This window comes from Chamaea fasciata, unplaced genomic scaffold (assembly GCF_029207755.1).
Source record: "Chamaea fasciata isolate MVZ Bird 193981 ecotype frontalis unplaced genomic scaffold, bChaFas1.0.hap1 SCAF_1, whole genome shotgun sequence".
Lineage (NCBI taxonomy): Eukaryota > Metazoa > Chordata > Aves > Passeriformes > Sylviidae > Chamaea > Chamaea fasciata.
This window is the reverse complement of record NW_027094086.1, coordinates 38,867,135-38,893,613: the sequence shown is the minus strand read 5'-3', so window position 1 is coordinate 38,893,613 and position 26,479 is coordinate 38,867,135.

Below are 26,479 nucleotides of genomic sequence, written 5' to 3'. Positions count from 1 at the left end.
CTGTAAATAAATTAATATGAATATGTTGCTACAGATGCCTTTGTCCTGCCACCACTTAGACTGTGTCTGGTATGCAGAAGAAGTAAACCTTTTTTGCATTAGTGACGGAGGTTGAATGAACCTTATTTTAAACTCTTTCCACCTCATTGAAGTGACTCAGGCTTGCTTGGAGGCATGCTTTGACTCTTTGAGGCAGAACAGAAGCATTGTAAGTGCCATTCCTGTACCCTGTGATGATACATTTATCGCCAGTGGGTGATTTTCTACGTTTGCTGATACTCACAGATATGTCAGTGACCCGTGGTTTTGGGGGTTGGAGGGAAAGGTATGATGGTATGGCATGCTCTTGGGTCCTTCCATTTGCAGCAAAAATCATTGCACAGTGGGAATCCTTTCCAACACACATCTTCACAGTCATACATTGGACATAGATAGTCATATGTACACATACACAGTCATACACTACCACAGGGAGAGGAGGCCCACTTTTGAGAAATTCCTCTTCCAGTCTGCCTAGCCATTACAATTAAATGCATTAGTTCTATGATACTTACAGCAGCTGATGAAATGGTTCTTCCAATAGCACTGCAGAAACATCAGGTAATGATTTTCACAGCTGCATTTCCCTGACAAGTTAATCACAACACCCCCTGTTTTCCTCCCTCCCTCCAGCACTGCCTGATATTAGTAACTGGACATATCTGATGACTGTCTGGTAATTAGAATTTGAACTCTTTTGCTTGACTAATTTATTAGCTAATATCATATGAAATTTGCTGTTAATATGTCCTAAAGGCTAATCTATTCAGATTGCAATGCATAGATTTTAATAGTCTAGTGTGCTTTGGTAATCAGAAAGAATTATGTGATTATGGCTTGTGGCTTGAGCAATTAAAAAAGATTGGCTCTCAGTGCTCATTTCAAGGTTGTTGTAGCATTTATGGAAAGGAGTCTATAATTTCAGTGTAATGTGGATCTTTTATAAGTCACTGATCTCTTTTAAATAAGCTACCACGTGTCCCACATGGTTTAGGATGAGCAAACAGCCTTACTCCAAACTATTAGCAGCATTCTAGAAGTGAAAAGATTGTTAATCCCTGATGTTTTTCTGCAGTTGCTTCTTTATTCAGCGGAAGTATAAAAGTTAGAACTTAGAGAAAACTGAGATATGAGAAAAGAGAAAGGAGATATGGAATGTGTACAAGTCATATCAGGGTTTCTGATGGGCTTTTTAATGTCATTCAGAGAACCTATACTAAATTGCTTATCCACCACTAACCTCATTTCCAAAATACAATTCCCACTCTATAACACTGCCATTCATATATTGCTTCTAGGTATCATTTTGCCTTAAATAGTTCAAAATTACAGTTTGAACTGATTTAATTTTACACCTAAATCTAGATTGCTCTGTGCAGTTTTCTCATCTTCGTTCAGACATTTTTAGGCTACCCCAACATTTCATAACATTTAAATTATAAGTGTATTTTTACCCAGGTCATAAAAAAATAATTTTGGGAAGCCTCAGGTTTAATCTCACTCCCAGGAGAACCCTGCTGTAATGAAGTCCATTAAATGATTGATGATTACTTTAAAGATCTGTCTATTAGGTTGATTTTAATATACATGAAATGCACTTTGCTGACCCCACTCTAATTCAGTGTTATCAGAATGTATGTGGCACCGAGGCAAATAGCTTACCATGTCTATCACATTTACACTGCTACGTTTATTGACCAAACTTGTCGTCTCCTGGAGGAATTAAATCAAATGTGCTTGACAAAATCTGCTTACTACAAGACCATGCTGGCCGGCATTTATTACATTTTGTTCCTTTACTGTTTTTGCTGATCTAGAGAAGGGAAGAGCTTTCAGCTACTCTACAGAAAGATCATTTTCCTGTAAGAGAAACTATTCAGGCAGAAATCTCCAGACAAGTTGGACTCTTTGTGCCTTGTATGCATGAGATGAAAAAGTGAAGTACACAGGCTGCTGCAGTCATGGCTAGTATGCAAGGATCCATCTGTTTGGAATTTTAAACAGAAAATGTTCAAGTCCTAATTATCTTTAATCAAATGGACTAATCTGGAGATCAGACCAAAGTGCTGAGAATCTTATTAAAGTCATCAGGCATCAGGAGTGACAGATACTCCTGGTAGGCCTATTCAAAACAAGCCTGCAGACTGATCAGCTCGAACTTATGTAGCATGAAGGGCCATTCCTGTGAGGAAGACTAATATGAGGTCCAGGAGAAGACACTACATTACCTCCATAGAAAAATGCAGTTTTGTCTCCCATAAATACGATACAATAACTGAAGAACTGCTTCAAACTTCAAAACGCTAGCAAAGCTATTAAATGAACACAACAGAAAATATCTAAAATCAGATTATGCGATGGATAAAGGCTGTAAGAGAAAACATTACGGGGCAGGTTTTCCTCATTCCTTATTTTGTGCTACTTTGTATTTGTGAAGAGTAGGGAATGCCATAAGATGGCTTAATTAACTGAACAGGATACAGGGCTACAGATCCGCTCGGTAGCACAAGACCCAAGTCCTCAATTTCCCGGGCACTTCCAAGGCCATAAATACCTATTGCACAACATAAAGGATAGGCCACAGGTGACATCAGCCATGGTATGACACCACTGCTTCTATTTCCAAGTCTCTCCAATGAGTTTTCAATCCAGGGACAAAAGGAAATGGCATTATAACAAATGAATGAAATGGTAGGGTGAGCGCACTGCTGGTGTTTGGAGCACTGTGTTCAGACACCCAAATATATTTACCACCTAATATTGTGTCTGGTACATATGCAGGTCTGCTTCCCCAGGTAAGGTCTTCCAGTGGCAGGAATTCTTGTGAAGTAGAGTTTCCCCTCATATTAAATTTCTGCCTTCTAATTTTTGCTGAACACTATGCAAAAATTCATGTATGCAAAAGTACGTGGCAAGGGAAAAAACGGGAAAAACAACAGCTTTGAAGACAGCACAGAATACTTCTGGAGCATTAAAACCATGAGATGAAGACTCTGCTTCAGAATTGGTGCAAAACCTGATCAAATTTTATTTTTTGGTTGTCTTTTTAGTTGGAAGTATTATTTCACAAAGCCAGAATATTTTAACAGGTATAATTTTTATCTACATGATTACAAGATCATTGAAAAGTGTTAAAAATTATAAAGATTTAAAATATTTTAAAAAATTAAAATCTTTATTAAAAATTAAAGATATTTCAGTTTTTAAAATTATTTGTTTTGTTGATGTTCAGAGGACTATTTATTTTAAAACTTAGGCTAATGCTAGAGGTTTTTACCTTAATATGTAATAACTTTTAGAGACTTCAATTTTATGTTTTGGTTTGGAATGTGGAAGAAGCCCAGTGTATTTCTACCAAGCCAAGAACAGTGAAAAGTCCAGTTTTAGATATGATGCTGAATGTCCATTATTTTCTACTAAATAGTGGGTTACACATTTTGGCAAGTATAAACATTTAATACTATTTATAGTTTTCTGTGTTCCAGGTTGATAATGTATAGAAAAAGCTATTAATAAAAATAAATGGTTTAGGAGAGTCTGTAATTATTATATATCAAATTCTAATTTATTTATCTTTGTACTCCTCCAGAGTATACACCAGAAGACATGCACACACCTGTATTTTTCTCTGTTAACCCCCAGAAAAGATGGATTATTTTAGTATAAAAACCCTACATCATCAGTAAAATATCTTGTGGTGGAGATGGTACTGCCAGGAACAGGGTATGTTTTCAGCTGCATATATTTATATATTTATAAGCTAAATAACACCTTGTAGATCAATTCTCCTTTCTGTGATTTAGCCCCCAAACCAGATGTCTTGAGTTATTTCAAATAAGAACATTTACTAAGGTTTTCATACCTTAAGAAAAAAGCCCAAAGAATCCTCTATGATTGAAGCCTATTCTTCTTGCCTTTTTTTCTTTTTCTGGTTTATTTCTTTGATCTTAATTATTTGTCTTCCAGAAATATATTAGTCTTCTTACATATATGAACTGTACAGTTAAATTAGAAATGTTTATGAACGTGTGTTTCCTTCCTCAATACACCGTGGGTTGGACAACCTGGGCTTGAAAAGTGACTACAAAAATCAGGTTCTGACTTTATTACAGAAAGGATCAGCTTGAAATGTGAACAATCAGATTGCAAGTAAGTTGGCAGAGGCTTCATGACTACAGGCTTGCAAGTTTATTGCCTAGCAAAAGGGACATAACTTTTGAATTTCATTCCTTCTGTAAGAACTTCATAGTACTTTTTGTTTTTTTCCAGAAATTGTTTTTTGATGCTTGTGATTCAACAACTTTTTCTAAACTAAGAAAATTCCAAAGATTTCAGCCTAGATTTACTGCTGGAGTGTATCTCAGTTCTCCCAAAATACCTGGTAAGTGCTACAGAACCATGCAAACTCACTTGCCAGAAACCCAAATCAATAGAACTTGATGGGCTTTTTCAGGTTCAACCACCTTACCTTCAATACGTGAATAACCAGAGCATGTCAGGAGGCAGAGAAGTTGGCAATGAAAAGAAGAGCAAAATATTCTCCTTTTGTATATGTTGTTACAAATCCAAATGAGAATTCACTCATTTTTCTTTTCTTTCTTATTGACTGGGTCAATGTTGAGCAAAAAAACTTCACCATATTGCCTCACAGATCACTTTAAAGCCCATATCAAAGGATTTATGTTCTTGTGATAGTTCCTCTTAGAGAAATCTCTCTTCATAGACAAAGAAAATATTTAATTGAAATTTTTTTTTTAGTTCTTTTTGTAATAACACTGTGGTAGATCAGGCAAGATTTAATCAGCACACCCAGTGAACTGTTTTCATTAGACCAGGGGCAAATCTCCGAATTTATTTATCTTCTATGTTTTTGGAAATCAGTGCAACTTTAAAGCATCTCTACATCTGCCACAGCAAAATTCTCTGCTGGTTTTCGGGTCTTAAATTCCTGTTTGGGTCCCCAAAGTTTTTTCAAAAATAATGGACTGGCAAGTTGCTATTCTGTTGTTTGCGCCAACTGAATGTGCTGGGATTTGAATTGTTTTGAGTACTTAAATCTCACATCTGCAAATGCCCTTTGCAAACTTCAGCATTTGGAGATTCGTTGCTGCTGTTACAACACTCTGGGGATAGAGTTTACTTAGAACAAAACACCCAGAGGAAAGAAATGTGTTTTTATCTAGTCTGGAGCAAAGAGCTGGATTGTGCTCTGGATGCTGTCTGTGCAGGGGAGCTGGCAGCTGGGGCTGCCCAGTGTAAGCAGGGGCTCATTGGTGGCATCAGGAGGCATGGCCCCATACAAAGCACCCCAGTGCATCTGCAGAGCATTATTTTTCTCATTTCTGGGGTAAATGCATGCAGGATCTTTTGCAAGTCAGGAAAAGGCATAACATTTTTTCCAACACAGTCTGTTGCCTAGAGTTTGGTAAAATATGTGGAGCACAAGTACCAAAGTGTTAACAAGACCCTACCAATGGGCAATCAACATTAAATTTTAGTAATAATGACTCCAAATTGCTTTGGTCTGCTGCCAGAGTCATGGCTGAACATACTTTATTTTCTTTTTTTTTTTTAATTAAATAGAAAACCAAAGGAAATAGTACTGAAAATGAAAAGCTTAAATAATAAAGCATTAATTGGTAATAGCTGCAAGGAATTGTTCTAAAGAAGACTGCACGTTTGACAAACCTTTGTGTGAGACAGAAGCACTTTGCGGTCAGGGCAAGGGAAGAGATTTATTTATTGAAAAGAAATGCTGTGGCAATTGCTGTGGGGGAGGTTTGGTCCCACTGCCTGTTCTGAAAGCTAATTCATTAGAGGGGTCAGAAAAGCATGTCAGAGATTAAAATACATCTTTTTATTTCTACTGCTGATCTTCACTTGCATTCTCTTTTCCTGGGGGCGGAGGCCCAGCATGGAGTCACATTATTTTCACTCTTGCACCAGTACAGCTGAAGCCTTAACCTTCAGGCAGCTGTAGAGGAGGGTCACAGTACCTTCTCTGTGAACACCCCTGATATGAAGACACTTAGACAGGTGATGATTGCAAGTATTTTGTAAAGAAATATTGCACAATTTATAGTAAAGCATTAAAAAAACCCCCCGTAGTTTTCTCTCTTTTCATTATCTCTATCTGTCTTCCTTAGTTTGAACATATTTGTTTGAAATTAATTTGGCCCACTATTTTCAGTCTGGTCTAAGGTTTATACTTCCATTCCAATGTTATATTTCAGTGCCTTTCTTTCTCTCCATATTAGATATATTTGATGTGTTTTTCTGGCTTCATTTCTGTTTCTTGACTGCAGCTTGTCTCTTTCTTCTCTTGCAGCTTTTGTTCCCCTCAGCCTTGTCTCACTGCACATTTTCAATTTTCTACAAGGAAGGACGGTCACAAGAGGAAAAATATTTACTTAGTCAAGGATCTTTTTCTTTTAGCAACATTCACAGCAAAAAGTATTGTTTCTTACAGAGAGATGAAAAACTGAATTTCTTCTCCACTGATAAGTGAGCCCACAGGCTGTGTCACTTGGAGAGGACTGAGTTTTTGTTCTTTCCCCCGTTCCTCTTATGGATACGTCCATACAAGCTCTTGGCTTTTCTTTCAAGAATCAGGGAAGCTCTCACCTACATTACCTTTTGTCATGGGTTAACACAGTTTGGTTTTTTGGTTAAAGAAGAATATAGACTATTTCCCTGTCAGGGCCTTGCACTTTGTTTTAGAAAGGACAGGGACGTATCAGGGGCCAGTTCTTGCCTATTGGCATGTGATTTGACCACTGAGAAAATGGAATGCAACTTCTGGCAATACTCTTATAAAGCTGAGACTGAGGCTCTCTCTTCCTTCCTGGTGGGCCACCAAGTAACACTGTGGGCCAGAGGGGAACTGGTCCAGGCCCTGCTGCCCCAGGGTGGCCTCCGGGAGCCACTGCCCACAAAAGAGCAGCCTGAGCCCCTTTTCCCCTGGCCCAGGAGAGAATGAAATCTTTTAGCCGCCCAGGCCCTAGAGGGGACCTTGAAGCAAGCCCACGCCATAAGATCCAAGATGTGGGAAAGAAGGGATCCACCAGCCAGGCAACTCCAAGATCCCCGTGGTTTTTAAAAATCCCAGAGGCTGCTGCTTGGCAGAGATCACATAACCGTCTGCAAGCCTGGGCAAGAATGTTGACTCTTTCCTGACCCGGATTGAGACTTTTTAAAACTCTAATCCTTCTCAGAGAGAGAGAAAAGGTCAAATTGGTGATATGTAAAGAGACAAAATGGAAATATCTAATTCAGTAAAAGAAGAGTGACTTCTTAAGTAAGAGACGACAAGTTACCTTAGTTCTAGGCTGAAAAACCTCCTATGAGTTGTGGTACCAAACAGTAGTATAAATATGCTAGAATAATCCTTTAAATCATAGACAATATGAGTTGGGAAGATGATTTGTAGATTTTAAAGCAAAGATATCTGTAATTTACTGAGTGAATATTGAATTAGAAGTTGTGATTTGGTGATCCCATGAGAGGTTTGAACAGAAAGAGATGAGAAGAAGCCCTCTCCACCAGTGAAGAAGTAAGAAGACATCTCTGTTCCCTGGAATGAAGAATTCTTTGCCTTTTTCATCTTTAAGAGGTGACACCACAATATGTGTAAGTCATGGCCCATATGTAGCCACAAAAAAGGCTATGTGATATGAGAAGTCCACAACTGCAGAAGCTCCCAGGCGAGATGCTTTTGTAAAAGTTAGAAGCCACAAGCAAAATGTTTCTCTCATGGAAAGTTACCAGAACAGAAAAGGAGAGACTTCTTTCTCTCAAAGACTGAATGAAAGACTATTTTATAAGTAGTACTGATATAAAGTTCCAAGTTTTGCCTCTTTACATTTGTTTTGTAAGAAAGTTAACATTTTGTGGTAAGAGAAAGAGTTGTTTTGAAGTTGTTTAATTTATTTTTTCCTTCTTCCTTTTTTTTTTTTTTTGTGTGTGTGTGTGTGTTAGTAAAAATTATCTGTTTACTTTTCAGTTAAGCCTGTTTTGCCTTTTTCTCCTGATTTTACTTCACAGCAGAAAAGACATTCAAACTAGTATATTAAATTTGGCAAACAGAAACAAAGGCAAACGTGTAACCACCACAGCTCTGTAGCAGCAGCACTGGAAAATGGTAACATTTGTTTTATTACAACAACATGGGAACCCCTTGCTGATTTCTGACTGAAAGCTGAGTCCCTGGTGAGGAAGGAATAAAAATTAAACAATGTGTTGGCATCATTTATCTTGCTCAAACCTTTCTCTCTTGTTCAAGAATTGAAAGACAGCCTGTGACTCTCCATTCCTCAAAGTCGCACAGCTCCAGGCAACTACAAAAACATGTTCAGAGCTCAGCCGTTGCAAAAAACGTCTCAGTTAGTGATTCTTTTTGTCAAATCTTCTTTGCTTACTGAGCAGTCTTTGTTGTATAAATCATGAGTACCCTACCGCCAGATTTGGCTCCACTTCTCCTGAACATCAATAAAAACTAACAAAAACCAAACAAGGTTGTCTGTTGGGCTGAGCTTTTGCTAAATGGTTGCTAACTTGAGGTGAAGTCTGAGTGCTTTTTTTTACATATGGATGTCTTTCTTCCCATCCCTACAATATTACACACTACGTACTGTCATGGCTAATCAATTTTGGAGTAAAAAATTAAGAAAGATTATATAATTTTCAATATTTGTATTTTTATTCCTATACCTTTACTGATGTATCGTTTGGATCAGGATAGTTTGTTACAGAACTGAAGAGTGATTTGAAACCATAAAATAACAACAAAACTATCTGGAAAGACCTGTAGGCTTGTTCCCTCAAACAGTAGAGGTGACAGGCACTTCACCACAGTGTGCCAAACTCCCACACTTCAGCAATGATGATGGGTTTCGTACCATTAGCCATGGTGGTGGATTGACCCTGGCTCGGCTCTACCACTGTTTCTGATGGGCTCCTCCTTGGACAGTGGAGTGTCTGTTCCAGAGCCAGCTGGCACTGGCTCTGCTGGACATAGGGAAACCTTCTGGCAGAAAGTTCTCACAGAATCTTCTCACAGAAGTCACTCCTGCAGCACCTCTGCCCCCAAAACCTGGCCATACAAACCCAAAATAGTCCGAGACTTGGCAGGAACTTTAACAGAAATGAGCATGAGAGAGCAGAGCTGTAGAGATTGCATTATAAAGACCTCAGTTACAGGTTTTCATAAAAAATTTGCTTCTAAATATTGTAATGTACTACAAAGTTTAGAAGAAATGTGTTTTTAATGCAGAAGTCTACTGAAAGCCAGGTAGAATCAATCTGTAGACGATGCTACAGAATTACTTTGGGTCTTACTGAGGATGACACTGACAGCTACAGCTGAGTTTCTTCTGCATCTATATGGCACAGGAGACAGTCTTGACTCAGTGTAAGTGTAATGGGAGTAGAAATGCCTCACACAGGAAGGTGTTAGAGTTGTTTCAGACATATGAAATGGCTTGACTAGGCTTTTGAGAAGAGGAGCACTATGTTCTGTTCAAAAGAAAAATTGTTTCAGAGGTGAACAGAACAATGCTGAAGTGGCTTGCTCTGAATGTTATTTTTACTTTTCCTTAAAGAACAATGTCTGGGAGATTTGCAAGAGAGGAAGGTTTGAGAAAGAAAACAAACAACTCACATTTGGTAAAGTGGAAGGATTTAGTCAATATTACATTTTGATTTCCAGACTACCTCATTTTAGAAAAACACTGCGTCTTGTATTTCAAGTTTGTATGGGCAGGATGCAGCTTTATTTATACTAAAGAAGATTTAAGGTCTATTGTTCAAGGCTTTTTGACATCTAAATTCTGCTCAGCCCTTTCAAAATTCTCAGGGCATTTAACAGAGTGCATGTAATGCTCTAAGGTATAGTTGTGTAAACTGCCTCCATGAAGTATTTACAAGCCTTCTTCAGTCAAAATTCTTCATCAAATCTCATTTCCTTCTCAGTATTTCATGCTATAGCCAGACAAAGCCATTGAAACTGTTTAAGGGCTGGAACTTGTTCCTCTATAACAATGTCATGTAAAATGAAGTGTGAAAGAAATATGAAGCAAGCCTGAGGGATTGATGAGAAATCTGTGGCTTAGAGCAGGGAAAGCCACCCAAAGATAATGCGTGCAGCTAGTGTTGGATTGATATTCAGCTATGACCATGTTGTAGACAAGAAAAACATCTCTATCTTGCCAACATCGATATCTGGGTCTCTGTTTTTCTCTCTTCTTGTTTGCAGACCAGCCACAAGACCTTATTCTGAAACATAGAACACCTTGGACAAGAGCTTTGGAAAGGTTATAACTTCCTCAGATCCTTGCTTGGTATACCCTAGCCAGGCTGTGTTTCAGAGACACCTACTCACTCAACACTATCTACAATTACATTTCTTTAACATATTTTAGTCTGGGAATTCTAGATTCTTTTGTCTCAAATTACAAGTCCAGTTTAAAAGAATATTGTAAAAGCAGTGACAGATGCCACAAAAAAATAAGCCCCTAACCAAACTCCACAAAAAGCCCTCCTCAGAGGAAAAGACACCAGCTGGGCTGAAATTTCAAAATTATATTTACATGGAGTGATTTGATGATGCACAAATGTGTGTATACATGTAAGAAAGCCTTTTGAGAGCTATTGAATTTGTTTAATGATATTTTCTGGTTTTAACAGAGTGGCAGTTTCTCAACATGCAGGGCAATTGCAGGGTATTTAATATGCACTTGCACTGTTTTCTTTATGTTTTCCAGCACATTAAGGTGACATATTTACATCCCATAGGATTGCTGCAACTTTTTGCAAACCTCAGGCTGTTACTCGTGAACCATTTTTCCATCTTCTCTTCCCAATATTTTAATTACTTCATTGACTCACGTGAGGTCTTTCATCAGCCGTGTACACCATGTATGTGTCTGACTTCCCTATCCCTGCCTTTCCTCACCTGCATACCCAATCTGTCAGTGTCAAAGGTTTGAACTTAAAATAATAAACCAGAAGTGATTCCTAAGCCCACAAAGAAGTGACAGTCCAGGAAATATATCTTCATTGGACCTCCTCCTCAGGAAGGCTCAGGAGCTTAATGCCCTCTCCCCACTGCGCTCTTTTCCCCCATTCCTTCTGAACAACTAGCATATCTCCAACGTCTCCTCCCCTGCACATGTCCCCAGATATTACCCTCTGCTTCATCACTGAACTGGTACATTCAGGCTTGTGCCTGTCTTCCAGGAGCCACCCCAGAGTACTGCCAAACACAGTGTGTTTCCAGCTTTCTGCAAGGAAGTGGGTACTTACTAAGGACACCTTTTCACCTGCTTCACCTACAGATGATATTTTGTCTCTGGCTCCTGGAATGATCTCTCCATGTGGAAGATAAAAGTTCATTTTGCTCCTTTATATCCTACTTTGTTTTGTCACTCAGCTGTACTGCAAATATTCTTGCAGCTTCATATATTTAAGAGCCAGCCAGATGAAAAGAGGCATATGTAGCTGCAAACACAGCACAGGGACCTGTGCTGATAAGATTAATTCCTTGTCATCTGCTGTAATGTTAAATCTAATTTGAATTGCAGCCCTTGGGACCTGCAGTTACATTTGTCCATCTGTCAGTAAACTACCATTTTGAGTTGTACTGTAGTTGCAGATAATATACAAATCTTTTCTCGTGTTTTACTTCCATCCCCTCACATCACCCTTGTTTTGTTTTTTTTTTTCCAAAGTATAATTAGAGCCAAATAAATGGAAGCAATACTGAGTTGGCAAATTATTTATTTAAGAAAAAGATGATAGATCACGATAGATACTATCTGCTCAGGTCTAATTTAAAAAAAAAAAAAAACAAACACCATCCCTCCTTAACTACAGATAAAGGAAGAAATAAGCATAAATGAAACTGAAGTACAGGAAACAAATGAAATCAAAAGTGTGAGAGACAATACTTACCTAAAATGTGCTCTTTGTTTCTAATGCTTTGCTCCTAGTGTTGAAAATGTTCACTCTGAACATTCAAGTTTGAATCCCTTGTTCCTTGTTTGCTTCTGGGATAATGCCTAACCCAGCTAATGATAAATGGGCAGTCCCAGGATCCATTTTAGTTCTACCCTCAAGATGGTGAGACCCTCATTTTAAAACTGCTTTTCTTATGTACTCTGAAGAGCCCTGTAAAAATTCTCCATCCTCTATGGGAGATGGAAAGAAATTTGAGTTTTTATTTTTGAGTACACTTGCTGCCTTCAAATTTCCTAAGCTTTTCTAGAAAAAAAGTCAGGTAAATATTAACACCTTGAAATAAGTTGGAGACTTTGAGATTTCTAGTGGTTGCAAATGAAATATATTAAATACTAAAAATAAAACAAAATAAAAATGACATTTTCATTTTTTATAAAAATAATTTTTTTCTTTTCTATTTTTCTAATTTTGATTAGGAATTTTACTAAATTTACACCAAAATCTAAGCCTTTCCTTTTAGCAAAAAATGCAGAGTCTGTTTTATATGATCTACGTGACCTTCTGCAATGAGTCATTATGTTTAAATAAAATGTGTAATATTTGTAAATAGTAAACAAGATTATTAATCACTTTCCAACCCTCATGCATGTATTTTTGGGGTTTTTTTATATGATCTTTTGTTACTGATGGGGGGGAGAAAGGAACCAAAGCTAAGCTCTTAGTGCTATTCAGTAACAGGACAAGAGGCAAAGGGCACCATTTGAAATATAGGTAATTCCACTTAAACATGAGTAAAGACTTTTACTTTAAGGATGATCAAGCCCTGGAAGAGGTTGTCAGAGAGGCTGTGACCATCCCTGGAGAACCTGCAAACCTGTCTGCACGTGGTCCCAGGCAACTTGCTCCATAGATGGGTTGGACTTTTCAGAGGTGCCCTCCAGCCCTTGCTGTTCTGTGGCTCTTCAGTCACCTTGGTCAGTGCAAAGTGCCCTTGGTAAAGGGCTTTTTGTTCACTGTTTGAAATTGACTTTTTTGTCCTTTGTTGACTCAGAAATTGATTGAATAGGTTGTGCTCTACTGTCTTCCTCGTGACTGAGGGGAGGCTGAGCAGCCAAAAGTTCCCCAGGTTCTTTTTCCATGTTTTTCAAAGCTGCGTGTTTAGTTGGCCTTCTGCCAGCTCTCATTGACCTATCTGTCACTTAAAAGAATAAAATTACAAATAGCAGCACTTTAATTACAGTAGTTATTTATTTTCAGCCCTGTAGTAAAATTCTGTGCAGTCCCATTGATCTGAAAACACCCAGTTTATCTAAAATGCCTGTAAATTGTTGCTTCCCAGAGTCTATTCTAACTAAATAGGTATTTGCAAAAGTCCAGGAGCAGACTTTGCTTGTGAGGTATGTAGTAAAAATATATTCCTGACGGTTATTTTCCTGGTTTTCTTATAGAGGAGCTCCTCAGAAAAGCAAATCTTTTGCCATAGTTAGTTAATGAACTAATTAATTAACTAATCCTAACTAAATTAATTAAATAATTAATATAACCTCTGATTAGTACAACGATGAGCAAATAGCCTGGGTACCTCTCTGGGCTTGTCTTCAGGTGGACACTCAAAGAAATGCATTGAAATTAACATATCTGTCAGTAATCTGAATCATGTAATTGCACATCTCTCTGTGCTTACAGCAATATAGTGGCCTTAATTTTGTATTATTTTCAGTTGTGTTAATTTCTCTTATTTCAGTTTATTCTGGAAATGAGATGAGTTAGCTGGAAAAAAGCAGCTTAAATTCAGAATAAGAATATTCCTAGAGAGATTTAACACTGCTTAATGACTGTATAATACCCTCCCTGTGTATTTTCATGTAGTTAAGCCCCAAGCACTAACCAAAATGTGCACAGCTTATTAATTCTGAAGAAAAGAAGTCAGAAGTATTTTCAGGCTAAAATAGTTCTTTTAAGATCAGTAGGATAATAATGCTGAGACACTTGACATAAATGAGTTAAACAATTCACTGTAAAAAACTTGACTGCACATTTTAATAGTTCTATGCACAGGAATGTCTTAATGAATCATATTATGTAGCTAAATTTATTGTGAAATGCCATATGGAAGATCATTTTAACAGCTATGAAAAATCCCAAATGTTCTAATGACTACAAAATTAAGGCCCTTTTGAACTATCCAGAGGAGTATTTGCAACTGATGGATTGTATAAATGTATTGTGTAAAATTTTATGATTTTACACACAAACTTTATTCTCAAAGACAACTTTTACATACAAAATCTCCTGCACTAACTTTCTTTCCTGAAGAAAGGAGGTGGTTGTTGCAGATAACTTTGATGTTTTCCTTTCTGTACATTAATAACCAATCTTCATGACAAGGGTGTTTACCCTGCTATTCATCCTTCCTTGCTTTAGCAGTGGTAACTGTATATCAGTGGCATTAGCAACTGGAAACACCTATGCCAAAGGTCAGCTGGCAGGAAATGCTTGGTGGGTACAAGGTGAATAAGGGGTGAAGGCTAAGAAAAACTTGGCTTAGAAAGGAGTTGGAATATTTGAAAGTCATAGCTAAATTTACAGCACTGGATTTTCCTCTGTTGCTTCTGCCTGGAATGTTTTGTGCTGCCACTCTAAAGAATTGAAACTCCTGGTTCGTACAGAAGCTACCTCATGGTCAAGTCTGCTTAGATCAGAAGTCCATGGAGAGAAACAGTAGCTTGAAAGAATGTCTGAAAGTGTGACTACTAAAATTGGTTTGAAATAGTTTTGCAGGAGCAAATAATTTTGATGATAAGCAGAAAAGCAGGGAAAAGATAAGTAACTATTGTTATGAGAAGGAAGGACTGACTGGAAAAAAAAAACAGAATAAGAGAAATGGCCTTTACAACCCCTACTTCTACCATTTCTATATTAATGTGGGACTCCCAGAGTACTGATATTTGTGTGTTTACTTCCACACCTCATTGTGCACCAGATCGGAGTGAAATGTGAGGATATATACCATATTTGTAAATGGACGACATGCAAATTTAGCTTGATCTGAATATTGTTTAGCATATTCTACATCAGCTTTTCCTTAAAGAATATGCCTCTAGCTGTTTTAGCTTTTATTGTTTTATTGTCTCTTGGAGCTTTTATTATTTGATGAAGTGTGTTCAATGGGATTAAGAAAATCACAGTGCTTTTGAAACAGAAGCATACACAAGCCTAAAGAGAGTTCTGTTAGACCTTAATCAATAGTTTAAGGAAAAATATAATTAGTTAATTAAACCTTTTTTCTTAGTCTCTGTACATGAGTTATACTCATGTTGAGCCAGTAATTTGCTTGCATATTCTCCCTTTCCACATGTACTGAATTGAAGAAGCTTTTGTACAATACAAATACTTGATCTCAAGCTTTTCTACATAGGTTGACTCTTTATATTTTAGACCAATTTCCACTACCAGCAGAATGATCACACGAAAAAAAGAGTGATTTACCTCATACTAAGTGCAGTATGAACATGCATTTATGGTAGAACTAAACCTCAGAAGCTTTAAAAATAAACAGAAGGATGGGAAAAGATACAAAGAGATAGAAAGGTGATCAGAATAATACAAATTATAAGATTTAGCATTGACTATCTGTGCTCTTTTACACATAATCCTTAGCACTTTTTCTGCTGTGACTAACAATCCTGGCAGCCGTAAATATCACCAAAACTGAATTTTGCATGAGAGTAGTTACAGAAGACTTTCATGAACTTTGGAGTCAGTAAGACTCAGCTGCTTGAATTGTCACTGTGAGTAAGTTCAAGAGGAAATGATCACTCAGCTCGTGTAGCTGCCTGGGGATTTTTCCATTGCCCAGATCCTTGTTAATATTTCTCTTGGCAAAGTTAGATCAGCTCCTCAGTCCTCACCCCAGATGCCAGTTTGGCAGACCATGGTGTTTAATTCCTTGGAGAATTAAAATTGTTTTACCTCAAATCAGGAAAATATCTGAGCAGTGGTGGTTCTTGATTTTTATTTATTTTTTCAAATTGGGATGAATACATTCTAAAGGCTCAGCCATGCCAAATTTAAACACTTAGTACATCGTGTAAAGGGAAATGTTTTCAAATACAGAGGGAAGCCCACAGAAATAAAGAACCCTTTTCTTAGTATTTGGTACCAATGCCTATGCATACTAATGTGTATGTGACAGACAGTCAGACCTTACAAGCTCATGTATATGCCATTAAATGGATGAGAGAGCAGAGAAGCAATAACTAGAAAGGAGGGTGATAAAGATGTCCCCGTAGTTAGCAGTATAAGAAGGCTGTCTTTTTTTCTAAGGATCTCCACTATTTGAGAATGATACTGGAAAATGAAAGTTTTAAAAGACAAAATTCCATCCTTTTATTTCTTTACATTAATTAAATGTATTACATTTTTTTGATGCTTGTGTGCTCCAATCCCACTGGCTTAAGCAGTGTCTTCACCACTTGCATCAGTTGTGCATCCTTTTGAAAGGCTTAGCTGCGGGAGTATATCCAATGCATATGTGATGGAATCAACCACAAGGCAGAAAAGAAAATCATATTCTAGTGCTCTTAGTGCAGGACTCTTTTCTTGCCACATTTCTACTTCTCTGTCACAATGGTTGTGCTTCCATCACAATGGAATTCTCCATTAATCCATTAATTAAATTATCCATTTAATTGTCCATTTATCTGTTCATGGACTTGGTGCACATTTTGGCAGCCTCCCTGCTGGCTGGGTGTTCTTGTGGTGGGACTGGAATTTTCCTAACATATTCTGAGAATCTGATGGCTGAAGCTATTTCTGTGGTCTCTTCTCACTTCGTAAATGTTTTCACTAATTACTGCAGTTCTGATTCAGAGAAGCCCTGGATTTAAACATTAGCTTCCACCTGGATGTAGGTCTTTAGGGATTTCCTGAAATGGATCTTAGCCTCCAAACAAATGGCCAGGATGCAGAACACTGTGTTTTGAAATAAAGTGACTCAAGAACTAGTTTTTGCTCATGATTTGAAAATACCCCAAATACTGTGACTCAGCAACTGAAATAATTTTTGGATATTTGCCATTTAAATAATGTAATAATAAAATTGTGCTTTGCTATTCAAAGTTCATTAGCAGAGCATGACTACTAAGAGAAAGGATGGATGAATTTTCGAGCAGTCACTGCCACATGGCTTTGCTTTACTGAGCCACATGGAAGCTACTGACATTTCGAAAGACTGAACATTCACTCTTTATGTTGTATTTGACACAGTGATGGTATAAGCATCAAGTCTTTGGTGGAGGCCTTGTGTTGTGATGAGTGTTGTGTAGTTTTTCTTATGGTAACTGCACAGTTTATGTTATCAACTTTTAAAATCAGGTTTTAAACCAGTGAAGGACTAAGTACAAATGTATATTGTGACAGCTTAATCTCAAGGTGAGTGAAGACTTCCAGTTCCATAAACTTGCTCATAAATAAAAAATTTTTGAGGAGGACTGGAATGGATTCGCAATCTCACAAATTTCTGAAAGGAAAAAGAGATCCTACTTATTATCTAAATAGTTTATTTATTAAAAATTCAAATTATACTTATTAATGTTAAGAACTGAACTGATTTAAGTATCTGTTCTAGAAATACCTGTGTGCTCAAATATCAATTATCTTTCTTCTTTCAGATTCATTAGAGGACTGGCACTTTTTTTTGCTAATTTTCATGGAAAGAAATTCTATTTTGAATTACAACACAAAGATGTCATTGAAATATTCAGATAAGTATGCAAAAGGGCTTTTAAATCTCTTCTTCCAAAACCTTGTCTCAGAACGAAATATGTCACATGTAAGATTCAGGGTTATTTGACAATTGTTTGGATTAATTTTTTCAGTTGAGAGTCTTAAAAACATTGAGTGGAAATGATTGCATTATTTACTCCTCAGCAGAACTAGCTGTTCAGTAAGTAGTATATAACTCTGATATAGTGAATGTGATTTAGAAAACCCAGTTCATTATGGTGATCAATATCAGCAAGCTCATCACTGACATGGATTCTTTTGTAAGCTCTGGTCACTAAACTTGAGTTATGTGCTAGTCCTAGGTCAGTTTGTCATCCCTGAGGAAAAGTACCCTTGACCTGCCCCTGCTCTTGCCTCTTGTGAAATACAGAGGAACCAACAGTACTGCAGTGACATTGCAACCTCGACAGTTGGTAGAGAGCTGAAGGGTAACAAAACCTGGTAAAATATTTCAAAACACTTTTTTTTTTAATTCTCATTATATACTCTTTAATATAATGACTGAACAGCCATCAGCTTCAGAATCAAGTCCTAAACATAGAATTTCATAATATATATATATGTGGTGGTTTATATAATATTTGAGTTTCCTACAATGATTTCAGGAATTACATTCCCTCCTATTTGCACCTCCTTCAATTTGTGATGTTTTGCTGTTTTCCACAGGTATGTACTCGTAAGTGTCTTATTACCTTTTGTTAGGGGGTGCAAGACACAGGAGGTGTAATCCTACTTAGTACTTATTTTTAGTGCTTGATTGGTTGCTTTGTTTTAGCGACATTAGCTGAATAGATGGAAGACCTGTTATGTAAAGCTGTTTATTCAACATAGCTTTGGAAAGAATATCACTGTGATATATATAAACTCATGTTACAATTGCCTTAATAGATGTTGATGATGAAATCTAGTCATAACCTGTGAGAATGCGTAACCATTAATTAGATTAAGCTTCTTTAAATTCCAAGACAAGCATATGGAAAGACAAATGTATGAAAGAGGAGAGTAAATAAAAGAAAAGTAAGTGACAGGATGGGAAGGAAAAAACCCCTCAGACAAAAGGCTGCCTGTGGCCAGGGAGATAAGAGAAGGTTTTTGAAAGGTCTCTGATGGCTGTTGCTGAAGAAAGAGCCATTAAACTCAGAGAATTCTGGAAACATCTGGCAGGGAAAAATGGTTTCTTAGAACTCATCAGGTACAGAACAATGTAAGAGAAGTTGGAATGTTTTGGATGATATACAAATAATTCAATATTGCACAAATGGGTTGAAAAATAATAGATACCTCTAAGGGGTAAATCATGCTACCTAATGTTAAAACACAGCAGGGAGTTTTACATTACATTAGAGTACATGACTTGTCAAGCCTGTTTTCAATGCTTTTGAATACCTTAAGATTTTATTCTATTCTAACTTAGCTGTTGTGATGGCTGGATGAGATAACATATTGTAGAATTTTCCACCATTCTTTCCACTGCATTGTGGTGTTTCAGTTATGTGCTGTCAGATCTTTAAGAAGGATCTGCCACAAAAACTTTTTGAACTACAGGTAACTGTAGGTGGCTGGAGATGAAAAGAGAAAGATTGTGAAAATGGACTGTTTGAATAAAAATATCTTCCCTTCAGCTGTAATCAAGGATGAAAGAATTGCACAGTTGTTTGGGTTTATGTTTTGTTCTTTTCCTTTAAAATAAGGTGGGTGACAGTACGACAAACATATGGCTTGATAGAGGCTGAAAGGTGAAAAACGTCTCGTAAGGTTTTCTTCCCAGTACCCTTGAAAATACCTGCCATTTGGTGCAATCTTACTCATTTTAAAGAAAAAAAAAAACAAAGTGCAGTTTAGAAAAAAAGAAGCAATGTCTGGCAAGGACAATTTAGTAGGGAAATTATGTCATTGCTAATTTGAAGTGGAATTTGAACAAAGAGCTCTTGAAGTGCTGTGATGCCTTCCGGCCCCTCACCAAATGAGCAAGTCTGCTAATTTAGCTGGCCCTTTCTGCATCCACAGCAAGTTGGAAAGATATTTCTCTTTTCCCTTCAGCCTTTTGGCTGGTCTAATTGAGGGCAGTGAACTACTTTTTTCTTCTTATGAAAGACACTTTAATAAATGATTTCCTCTTTGCACATTTTTAAGGCTTTTCAGCTTTAAATGCTCCTCTCACAAATTGGTGTCATTTTAATTGCTCCAACATATTCTTCACTTGATCTGAGGTCTTTAAACAAGGATGAACTCTCAAATATATTTTATCTAAGTAATAGATACCTCTGCCATGGAAAAGCATATGTGAGTCAGATGTTTTACTATGCTTGATAGGCATATATATGAAAGGTATTTTGAAGAAAAGAATCAGACCTTCTATCATTTAATGTTTATCATGCAAAGAGAACTCCAACACTCCTATCTCTTTAAAGATAATATCAGGAAAGAAAAACAAGACAAATGTATTAACTTTTAGGAGACATTTCTAACCAAAGCCAGGCATCATCTAGGGTTGACGTTATGCACATTTCTTGTTGGTCAGCTTGCTCCTTTGAAAAACACTGACAATCCTTTGCTAGTTTCCAGGAGGACTGGAAAATAAAATGTCATACAGGTATCCACAATGCAGTTTGGAGAAAAAGGAGAGACAATTCGGCTGACTGCAGTCAGATGCCAGAGATGTAACTGACTTTGGGCTGATTTCAAACAAGTTCCAGCAGAAGACTTTTGGGTCTACAGATTACATGTGGCAAATTGTGTTTATGACTACTGACACTGAATTTAAAGCCCAGTTTGGCAGTCTATCTGCTAAATGAGAAGAGTTGGGTGTCTGAGGAAAATGGTTTAAAAAAAATTAGAAAACAATCAAGGGAAGGACAATGGAAATTGGAGCATGTCTGAAAACCCACTTCTTTCTAGATTTTATGGTCTATCTTAGCTATCCAGAGACCCAGGGTCTCTCTGGCTGGTTTTGGCTTTGTTAACTGCTAATTTTGTAACACTTAATAGTTTATGCAATATAAACCATAAAGAATTTAATCATGTCTTCCGTGATTAATTTGAGCATGCTGTGCTGCAGAACACAGGCTCCCCGGGGAAGTGGTTACTGCACCAAGCCTGACAGAGTTCAAGAAAAGTTTGGAGAATGCTCCCAGGCACAGGGTGTGGCAGCTTGATGGAATAGAGGGTGCTTTCAAGGCAGTGTTTCAGGATGTGGGCAGAAGATACAAAATAATGGCTGCTGCAAGGGTGTTGGAGGACTCTAAGGGCTTGAGGGAACTCAGCCTGGACTGTATTTGTGTATTGGGAACTTTGTTGGAAGACATTGTCTTCAAGGAATTATCAGAATCTTCAGCAGAAAGCACCTGTTCCACTGGGCCTCATACTTAGGGCTTGAGAAGCCCATATGTTATAAATGCAGCCTGCAACCTGTCTGTGCTCATCAACTGGAATGAGCAAAAGAACTCATGAAGAAATCCATGGACAAGATTTGCTCTAGGCTGTGAGAAAATCCACCATTCCAGGCTATGAATTGATGGTGCCCTGTGATTGAGGTCATGTAAAATTTACTTGTTGTCCATACGCCTTTTGTCATCCTGTCTCATTGAAATAGTTATCTTATTAAGCTGTTGGTTGTTATGCCTTATACAGAAAGAGTCCTTCACTCTCTCTCAAACCACCCCTCCCAGAGCAGAACAAACTGTCAATATGAAACACTCCTGGGATGAATTGTCAAAGGCAGCTAAAAGTTCATGAGGTGTAGATACTCAGGAAGCAGGATCCTAAAATTTTTCATGGGGATAAGTTATTTAATACTATAAGTGTACTCATTGTTTGATACATATCCATAACCTATTTCAAAACAATTTTTAATTTATAGGAGGAAATGTGAGATCAAAGTGGGGTAGATGATTTTAGTAGCACTTTTGCTCTGCTACAGAAATCTATTTCACAGCATAGAATCCCCTTGTATTCCTTTCACTACCTCTCGAAATTTTCATCTCATATGGAAAGATATTTTATAGACAAAATTTACAGGAATAAAAACAGAAAGCAATTTATCTCAATTTACCTCATATTTAGATCTGAGAGAGTCATATAACCTTTTTATACAATTCAGATTAGCACCAGCCAGGGTTAAGTTTGATGTCTTTCTAAATGCATTGCTTCTGACATAGAAATACTAACTTCTGCACAAGCAGAAAGTCTCAAAAGATTTACAGCATGGATCTAATGAAAAATAAAAATGATTTTCACTTCTGCAAACTCTCTGTTCAGTTCCAATTTTATGTGTCTTAAAAGGATTCTTCAAAAAAAAAACCCCATCTATTTGTCCACATGATAAAATTGCTCAGTTGCACAGCTGAGACCACGACTTAAGCATGAATTACAGACTGAAGGTAAGTCTCGGCAGCACTGTTTATTTGGGTATGGATGCTTTAAAACTTGGTTAAAGCATGTTTGAAATACAGTCATTTCCCTGGCTTGTTATTAGAGATCCCAAAAGGGACAGTTCAAATATTCTAACATTTGAAGTGTAAAATGAGAGGCTATTGATCATCACTAAATGTGAGCTAAGGAGAATTAGTTTACCTTGAGGGCTTGTCTGTAACATGAGTGCTGTATCTCTACAACTAATATGATAACTTTCTTCATCCACCCAGAAGAGGCAGAGCAGGTTATTTTCCTATTCAGAATTACATTACTATTCAGAATTGCACAGATAAAGAATGAGCTATTAGTTAGATGTACCGCAATGGAACATCCTAAATACTGCACAACGTCTAGCATCTTCTTTCCTCACAGTTGCTGTTAATAGTATCTCTTTGGAATATTATATATAAATATGTGATAAGGAAATGCTAATTAACTTTTAAAAATATGATTTAGGAGAAATTTCTGACATTTTTCACTGAACTTTTCCACTTCATGAGCTTCTGACACTCTAATACCTTTGGTCAACAATAGCTACCATAAAAGTTAGCTGGTGTTTTGTTGGTACAACTAATGGGGCTTCACCTTTTATTCAGTGCATTGTTGCATTACAGAAAATGAAACAGGATTTTCAAAAAAACCAGTAAGTTTTAGTCTTTATCAGAAATGAACTTTTTCCTCTCCTTTTCACCCTGCTGAAGAACATGTACTGGATTCTGCATTCATAAGCTTTTTGGATGGCACAACATTTTGCTGGTACATCTTGTATCAGAGAAAGTTTGCATCTAACAGAAGAACTCTCTTATGTTACCAGCCATCAGAGAGTGTTTGTTATGATTACACTAGATCTCAAAAAGCCAACCAAAATTAAATACTACCATAACAAGATGAAGAGAGGAGTAGTGTATTTGAGGGTGAAGGAAAGTAATTTCCAGGAATTTAGAACTTGACAACTACTTTTGTAATTTTATTTCCAAATATTTACAATCTATGATAATTAGGGTCAAAATTTTCCAGCCTGAATTTTCTTCTGGACCCTCAGATGAATGAAGTAATGAAACAAATTTGAATTGGTAAGAGAAAAATAGCCAAAGTTTGCATGAAGCAAGAAGGCATAATTCAATTTTCCACAGCTTACCATTTCATTAGGAATTTTTGTCATCAGTGCTCAAAAAGAATAGAGATGGATTTTTAAAAACTTATAGAAGGAAGGCAGGACTGGTAATATATTTGTTTACTCTACTTGCATGACTATTTTAGTATGAGCAGTTCTCCAAAAGCCACAGTCTGGATTGTATTTTGCTAAATTCATTGGGAAGTGCTGTCCCTGGCCTGAAGAGTTTCAAGACCACAGCTTAAATCTAGTGAATTCAATAAAATGGAGATGAGGACGCCTGAAAGTATTACAGCAATGTTATAGATCCCAACGCATCTTGAGAGCTCTGAAACACGTGGAAATACGATGTTCTATTACAAATAAACATTATCTGCTACCCCAGCTACTGTTAGTTTTAGCCTGTACTAAGTGGGTTTTACCACCTGTCATATTTTCCCAATTGCTTTGATTTTATAATTCCTACTATCCCTTCCTCTGCTCTCCTATGAAGACAGGCCGAGAAAGGTGAGGTTTTTCAGCCTGGAGAGGGGAAGACTCTAGGCCAGGTCTTAGAACAGACTTTCAGTACCTCAGCAAGAGAGCTTCAGAGGGACTTTTCACAAGGGCATGCAGGGATAGGTCAAGGAGTTAAACTGACAAGACAGTAGGTTTAGATTGGATATTAGGTAGAAATTCTTTACTGTGAGGGTGGTGAGGAATGGGAACAGGTTGACCAGAGAAGCTGTGGATGTCCCATCCCTGGAAATGTTAAAGGCAAGTGTTGATGGGGCTTTGAGCCACCTGGTCTAGTAGAAGGTGTCCCTGCCCATGCTGTGGGGATTTGAGCTAGATCATCTTTAGGATTCTTTCCAACCCAAGCCATTCCATGACATTTTGTGTATACAGACAGGAGAAACTGGGCCTGACCAACTTCTCAGGATATTCTTTTCCAATTTTCCGTCCAGGGCTTCACAAAAGTAACAGCCCTCATCCTTCTTTTTCTACTTCCCCCTTTACTAAACATTGTAGCTTTTCCTCAGTTTCACATGCACCTTCCAGCAAAAGAAGCCACGTGTAATTCTTTTTTGGACAAAAAGTCAGTTTCACAAAATAGAATTTGTTTAACGTATTTGTTGTGTAAATTCAAGATGTAGACAGTTGGAACTGAATACTTTTGAAACTTGCTGCATCCTTATATTCTCCAAATCAAAGCTTTCACTTCACTTTTGTCTCCTAAATAGGGCCAAGCTGACCAATATCCTATGATTTTCAGCAGGTAAAATTTACCTTTTCTCATTCTAGCTTGAGTTTGTGTGGGCTAAATTTGCTTGACCCTTTCAAAGGTGCTTACATGTCAAATGTGGCTCAGTAGCCTCTCAGAGCAGAAAAGGCAATTGCTGTAGCTATTCTAATCCCTTTAGTTAGAGTTTTGCATTCTTGACTCCTCTATAACTTCGCAAATTACCCCTTCATGCATTCAAACTTCATCCGAAAGCCAATGCATGAGCTGCTCAGTCTTTGTCTGAAGAAAAATTATGCAACACCCGTGTGACTAATCTGTTGTGAATAAAGCCCAGACTTATAATTTCTGCCTCTTCTCCAAAAGTGGACTTTTGAGGCTACTCCTTGAATACTTTACGCCAAAAAAGACTGTTTGGATATTCTTGCAATTAAAACAGTGCTTTTGGCAGCTTTGTTTGTAAGTCCAGCTGCATTTGGCTTGCTATTAATGCTGCAACCTCATTTTGCCTTCGACTTCTTCTCCTCTGTCTTTTAAAACCAATAAAATGATTGACTGGAACAATTTAAGTGATCTATGCATTTGTCAATAACTGTACCTATTTTTCCAATTAATTTGCTTTTAAATCTTATATTGATTACTGTCAATTTCGTCACTGACCTTAAACTCTAAACTGTTGTTTCTCTGAAGGTCGACATGTTAAATTCACCACCACTGCTGGTAAATAGTGAAAGGTAGCTATGCTTCATGGTGTGAGATTATCACGTCTTGACAAGAAAATTATTTTAAAACACTCTGGTACCTTCCAGCAATAAGTCAGTAAAACAAAGGGGAAGAAAGAAGCTGCTGTTTATGTGAGAGTTGTGAAGATCTCATATAAGGAATCTGAGTTGTTTTAGTGAGATTTTTGCTGGAAGGTTTTTTTTTTTTTTTTGGTGTGTCTTTTGCATACTTTACATGTATTCTATTTCACGGCATTAACATTAACATGGCTGATTTATAATGGCTGTTTTCTGTAAGTTAGGTTTCACTGAAATACAGAACCTCAGGCATGCCTACCTCTGCCTCAGGGGCGCAGCTGTGAATTCCGTTTGCACAGGTGCTGTGGGGTCACATTTCCTGGGAATGTACAGCCTAGCTCTTCCACACATGGGATGGTCAGTGATGCTTCCCTGGACTAGACCCATAGCATGCTTGCAGGGAATCTGGAGCTTCTGGGAATTTATGGACTGATGTACAATCCTAGGATTGTGCAAGAGGTTTGGTGCCGGCTTTGATGGCTGGTTTTAGTGAAAACTTATGACAAATGAAATCCTCATGGAATACAATGGTAGAATGTGAGTGGGACGTGGATCCATCCTAGAACAGTGCTGGCAGCCTTACAGTGTTGGACTGCCTTCTGCTCTAGCATAAGCTCTTGAGGTCAGTTTCATATGATTCTGACCAAATTCTCAACCTAGATTAAAACTCCTGAACTAAGTTTCCTAGTTTTTTGATTCCTCTTCCTTTGACTTGACTGATTATGGGGCATACTTGGAGATCTGAATTACAGTGACACCCTGAATCTCAGCATGTTACTTACTCTCGTATTTCACCATGCGCATTCTCAGAAAACCATGGATTTCAGAATGATACTCTGCTTTCCACCCTCCCTATCTGTAGTCTATCCTATACACACAAACATGAAACCAAGAGCAGGGACAACAGTAGGAGTTAAACCTATTTAGCACCAAAAGTGATCAGCAATAATTAATAAGAGCTTTAAAATATTAGAATGGATGCCTTCCCCTTACTACCTTGCAAAAACGTAATGCAACTTCTTACTCTCAGGTCATTATAACTATATTAGTATAATGTGCTCCTATAAATTCAAGAAGAGCCTCAAGCACAGTTGCCTATACTGCTTCTCTGAGACTTCTGCACTATCTGCTGGATTCCCATCTTCTCAG